Source organism: Dermacentor andersoni, chromosome 3, assembly GCF_023375885.2.
Source record: "Dermacentor andersoni chromosome 3, qqDerAnde1_hic_scaffold, whole genome shotgun sequence".
Lineage (NCBI taxonomy): Eukaryota > Metazoa > Arthropoda > Arachnida > Ixodida > Ixodidae > Dermacentor > Dermacentor andersoni.
This window is the reverse complement of record NC_092816.1, coordinates 65,093,844-65,100,139: the sequence shown is the minus strand read 5'-3', so window position 1 is coordinate 65,100,139 and position 6,296 is coordinate 65,093,844. Positions and strand designations below refer to the sequence as shown.

At 45.2% G+C, this 6,296-nt stretch overlaps 1 long non-coding RNA gene across 1 annotated transcript; it reads right to left on the bottom strand.

Moving 5' to 3' along the window:
• Nucleotides 1-485: 485 nt before the first annotated feature.
• On the bottom strand, nucleotides 486-5,968 carry LOC140216354 (uncharacterized). Its single transcript, XR_011892998.1, has 2 exons — nucleotides 5,480-5,968; nucleotides 486-928 (listed from the first exon to the last, which is right to left on the bottom strand). It is a non-coding gene; the product is annotated as an uncharacterized lncRNA (long non-coding RNA).
• Between the last annotated feature and the right edge of the window lie 328 nt (nucleotides 5,969-6,296).

Genomic DNA, 6,296 nt, shown 5'->3' with positions numbered 1-6,296 from the left:
TTCGTTCAAGAATTTAGCTATCCGCACAGTCAAACGGGGAAATTCAAAAAACGAAAGTGATCTTCAGTGTCAAATGTGCATGAATTAACAGGGCAGCTCACACACCTTTTTGCAACCTGCGACACGAAATAAAGTTTTATGACCCGAAGATATAGCGGTATTTAGGACAAAAGACTAGTATCAAGCGATGAAATTGTACAAACATTTTATATTCAGAACTGCAGCGAGAACCAGCGAGTGTACAGCACAAGCCAGTACGCCCCAGCGTCATGGCAGTGGAATCAGCGTCTCTTCCAGTGTGACTCAACTCTTATCCAGCGTTCTCACTGATGTTCCAATAAGTCCCAGCGAGCGCCAGGGTACCCATCGTGATGCAGTTTCAAAAAACGCGCTGGTTTCACACTGGAAGGCACTGGAAGACGCTGGTTTTTGCTATAGGGAAACAGCTTGCCTGCATACAGAAATGATAACACTTGAGAAAAGACGGCGATGGAACGCAGCTTTCTTCAACTGAGGGGTCAGACCACGTCACGCTTTCAGGTGTCTGTCCATATGCAAGACACGAAATCCCCTCGTCCTTGTTACAGGACTGAATTTTTCAGCTTTATTTCTATGCGGAGGCAGCCGTGAAGAGCCATTCGATGGAGAAATGGCTCGGTAAAGCCAATGGCCGTGTCTTCGCCTGCGTCAGGAGCAACAGCCCTGGAGCACCAAGAACTTGTCCCCATTGGACCCCGAAGAATTATCTCGAACTCATAGGGGTCAGAACTTGGCGTGAGGCTGAAGACGTTTAGAGTTCCGTCGGTGTGAAACTGACCGGTCCGCTCAAAGACCACGCCAAAGACGTGGTCCTCATGCAGGAGCAATAGGACCCGCGTGATGTAGTCTCTGCTTGTGGGGTCTTGCAGAACCACATCCGCACTTCCCTCTGCAGGACACAAGAGAGGACACAGCAAAAACTGGCATCAGGAACCCCATCACGGTCTACCTACAACACCCATCGCCGCTTTCTAGCATGTTGGAGCGCGGTAATGTTGCTGCATGCAAGTGCTTAGACACTCTTTAACGCGATAGTGTCAAGGGCCCCTTGTCGCAAAAACTCCGGTGTCGGCTTCAGACGTCGCTTGACAAAGAATCGTTCCAAGCCGCAACCATGCAGTCGCTCAGCATGGAGCACAGGCCTTACTGAACTAATTGAATTTCTCATAGTAAGATGCGTCATGAAAATCGTTAAGTACAGCCCAAACCCACGCTGCCGACATGATAGCTTCGGACTGTAATAAGAAGGTACTATAAAACGTGATCCCGTAACGCGGGACCCCGCACATAAACTCCTCTTCCAGCGTATCTACCGTTCATAGAGCGACGCGGCCCGCTCGGTGTCGCCATACCCTGCTCCTCCGCTTACCGCCTCATGGTTCCGCTGCACCCTCCGCCTTCGCTTTTCTCCTCGCGTTCTCTTCGTTATCGCCGTCTTTCATCCCTCGCAGCGCTCCCCGTTCGCTCTCTCAATCGTCGCTGCACTCGTTCGCTCGGATACGCTGACGGACACCGCCGACGCCGAGGGACGTCGAAACTCAACGCAGAAACGGGCGCCTAAGGGAGACGCTCTCAAACAACTGATTTATTTTACGAGCTACTACATCCTTTCTTGTGTGCGGCACGTAAGTGTGATACCATTTTTCATTCTCATTAGGCTGACGTGTCTTCCTTTGTATTTAAGATGGGGAGACGGTATTCATCTACAAATAATGCTGAGGAGGTTCATGCCATGATGAGGCTGTGTAAAACATGCGCCTTAACGGGTAAGCGTCAGTGTGCTCCTGATGACCCCTTCACAATTCCTAATAGCTGAACATGAAGGGTCAAAACATTCACTCACATCCCTTTTGCGCGTTAACATGCTTCCTGAATCCATGAGATATAATTTTTTTTCGACGTTAGCACTGAAGTCCATCAATAAATCAGTAAAACAGAACCATTTAACTCGTCTGCAATTCCACGTGCCATTCGGCTCTGGAACAACCTCCCCGACAACATAGTTTTGGAAACTGACCGTGACAAATTCAAGAGCTCACTGAACTCGCTTAACTCATGTTAACCATTATTATCACAATCACTGCTCTGTATTATTTCTTTGCCTTTTTCTTGCAGTGTTATACGTTGTTACTAACTTATATTGTTCCTTTTTATTGTAATCATATGCAGCTTTATGTAGCAAAAATGTTTCATGACTTTTAGGCTGTGCACTTGGCTGCTGTTTTCATTTGTTATTGTTGTTAATTGTATGTACTTGATCGTATGCCCCCCTTACTCAATCCCCAAGAAGGGGCCTTGTAAGGTATTTTACAAATAAAAAATACATAAACAAATAACTACTATATTTTAAAAGGTCGAAATCGATGTATTGCGGTTCGCTAGTCCACCTGGCACCTTAGAGCAGTACTCCTGCACAGCTTGCTCGGGATTGCAAACGACAGTTTCCATGTTGATGTTACGGTGACATGCAGCGCAAGTTATCACTCCCAATTGTTACATTGGAATACAATTCGTGTTCTCTTTCTTGTTGTACTGACTTACCCTGCACTGCATTCACAGTGACGTTGTGATGCTGCGCCAGGTGAGCGGCCAGCTGGTTTAAGAATACCAGCTGGCCGGCTGGTATGAAGAATACTTTAACTACACCGTTCACAGACTTCCTTCTGAGTTTTGTATGAAGGATATCTTAAATACATTGTTTTAAGCATTCCTCCTTACTCTTGAATAAAGAACATTTTTAATACACTGTTAAAAATTGTCATTCTTACTTTTGTATGGAGAACATTGTTTGTACACCGTTACTAGTGTTCCAATTTATTTCTGTATAATGAATATTTTAACCATTAACATACTTTCTTCTAACTCCTGCCTAAATAACCACTTTATTACTCCGTCAAAAGGATTGTTAGTTTTGTGTAAAGAATGTTTTATTACTATACATCAAAATATTTTTTTTTTCTGTTGGCGTACTGAGCATGTAGTACGTCACAGCTTGTATTGTTTGCCGAAAAATATTTAGAGTAGGAAGTGACTTGAGAACTTTCGATGAATTTTTTTTAAGCACAATAATGTCGATATATGACACAATCACGAATCAAGCCCTTTTTTTAAAGCACTATTCCAATCCAAGTAGATGGCCAATTATTGAAGGAGTGCCACTAAAATGTTTAAAGTAATGTGTTAGTAAACTGCTATTAAAGATAATTTTTTATGGGTTCTACGGGACTAAGTGAGCCTACGGTGAAGCCACCGCACTCCGAGAAAATTAGCTCGCGCTACACCAGTGGACCGGTCTGACGATATCGGAGTCCTATGCAGGCCGCGCACCTGGTACACAGACTTATCTCAGCTTTAGGGCGGACGATTAAAGGCCGATTTTCGCTCGAGCTGCACCACCCGCTGGCCGCATGCGTGCGGTCATGCGGAAAACTGCACATTTCGCGCACTGGTGCACAATTATCGATGTACACTGGGCCCGCACATAGAGTGTACACTGAAGCGTGTGTACCAGTCTGCGAAATGAGCAATCGCCCGACCACAGGCGTGCGGCAGGCAGGCGGTGCGGCGTGCGGCTTCAGCGTAAATCGGCCTTAAACCGCGCACTGCTTTCGCAAGGCCACCAATTTGATTTCTAACGAGATCATCAGCTCAATGCTCTCCGGGATATAAATAGTAGGTCCTAATCTGGAACATGCCAGCACGTAGCGTCACAATATCTGTTAAAACAAGAGAAAAAGAGCCGAAACTCGGAGTAACACGGTGCCGGAACGTTGCCTCTAAAACAGCTAAAAGGTTCCAAAATACAGCTTCTGTTGAGTGAGAGCGTGTTGACATGAAGCGCAGAGGGCGAAGACTGAGAAGCGCTCCACTCGTTGCAAGTGTCAGCTTTCTGTGAAGAAGAAAGTAATGATCCTTGCTGTATAAAAAAAAATGCAGCCTTGTTCGCTTCCCTATTCGTTCGCTTTCGTCTCTGCCTGTTACAGACGGCTCCTCCACATTAGAGGAAATTATTAGGACGTTGCATCAAAGCTAAATCAAATTAATTATAAATTTCAGCTGATCTGCTTTATGGGTGATTTTGGCTTGATGTGTGAAACCATATCGATTAGCGATAATAGCTCACTCTTAATATTCACTGCTTTTGCTTCGTAGCACGGCAATAAGTTCTAAGCTTAGGTAAGGTTTTCCGGTGGCCTTACGGAATTCCTAATTACTGCATTCCACGGTACCAAGTGCCAGGATATCAGTGGTGATGCTTTTGCCATGCTTAGCACGCCTTAAAATCTTTAACGTCGTAGCCGCAATGCGATGGACATCTATTTAACTATAAAAGTACTACTATAACAGGTTTCAACATTGTCTTGCGCTGGTCTCCACGAAGCAAAGTATTGTGTTTGAGAGCGGCAAGTGCTAAAAGATATTTTGTGCAAAATATATTAACCACCTGATTCACCCTATATGATATTATTTTTAAATCTTTATCTTGTTTGGAGGGAAGGTCCGTTTCAGGAACAATAATTGCCACGAAAAATAAAACCACGCCGCCCCTAACAGCCGAACAACATCAAGCTGGGGGGGAAGGAGCAGAGTTGTCTCTTCAGGTTCCTTTTCGACCTCGGCCATAAAGCACATTTCTCCATCTAAGTCCCGCAGAAAAGAATGCACACACAAAGGCCCGCGCACTTGTCACCGAGAGGTGATGACTGTCTTGGTGTCATTCAACCTTCGCAAGCAAGAGGCGTGTACATGGTTTGACGAAAAGGGGGGCTTTAGTTCGGCAGTGGTCAACGCCAAGCGGGTGGATTCAAAGAATGTCACATGCTTCTCTCGCGCGAAAGCACGAATTTGGGAGTGGTCGGAGTCGAAGCAAAGAAGGAGACTATCGGCATCGATATCAGTTCCTTCGCGACGCCGGCGTGGTATGGTCAAAGCGATGCAAATGTTTGGTGGTGTATTGTAGCAGCAATTTAGCTATTTCTGCTGTTATTTATGATTATGCTGTGTCGTGGCTGAATCAGCAACAGAGGCACATAAGCCACCATGCTGGCGAAACCCACGGCGTTTTCATCTTTCCGTTACGTGGACGTTTTAGCAACTTCGCTGCCAACTGCTATACAGGAAGCGTACAAACACTACGTTTTCACCAATGTCGCGATGACTTAATGCGTGTTAAATAATGTATAATCATGCACTCCGCCCTTACTTTTTCCTACTCAGGCTGTACAGGATGAGAAGTCGTGAAATATTTAGCTTATAATTTCAAGCTTTCCTGTCTTGTTTAAAGCACACATCTGACTGTCAGACAGTAATACACAGCCTAACTGCTACTCACTTCCTTTTTTCTTTTAGGATACAACGGCCAGAACTGCAGAGCAATGAGGTCACAGAAAGAAACATATCTATTATAGGTAAGGTGCAACGTAGCCAAATACTTGCTTACCGAAAGCCGCACGCGGCTTCATGGCTGGCCATCAGGTCCAGCCTGGCGATGGCAGTACAGCCGGACGCCCAATTTCTGCACCGGGTGTACGGAATCTGCATTATAAAGTAGGCAAGTTTGTTAATCGTAAAAGGCACAAAAATAAGGGTGAGCATTCTATAGCTGATAAATGGCACGCGTTCACTGCTATAATAACACGTATCTCATAAATAAGCCAAGGAGGGCAAGTGCTAGTCTGTGTTTCAAGGAACAAGCGCGCTTCTAGCGGTTGTCAGGCATCCCAAGATCTCGCAGAACTAAGTAAAATAGATGTGAATGTTCACATTTCTTGTCATTCACAAGTTCTTAGAAACAATAAAATTTCAATGAACGGTAAGCAGCTCTCCCTTCAGTTTAGTTATTTTTATTTCTCTTTTTGTAAATTTCAAATCTGACGCAGTGCGGGCTCGCATCCACTCACCGTTGCCACTCGCTCAACAATATCACAAGTCGGACCGCGCTTCGTCATCTGCTTCGGTTATCGTGCCTACTAGGACGATGGGAATATGAGCAGGGTAGGCGTGATCAGGTGTGCAAGGAACGGAAGACGCAGGAAACCAGGTCAACTAATCATTAGACGAGGATAGCTAAATCGGGATGTCACACGTCTTATGCGGCTCTAAGGTGTTCTAGCACCACCATTTTCACTTCTGCGAAGTTTTGCAGGTTTCTGAATGAGACCAGGTAAGCACAAGTATATATCGCTAATTTCTGAGCAGGTATTCATTTTGCAAGAGTAAAACCGTTCTGTGAAAGCCTGCGAGGACTCTCATAGGAC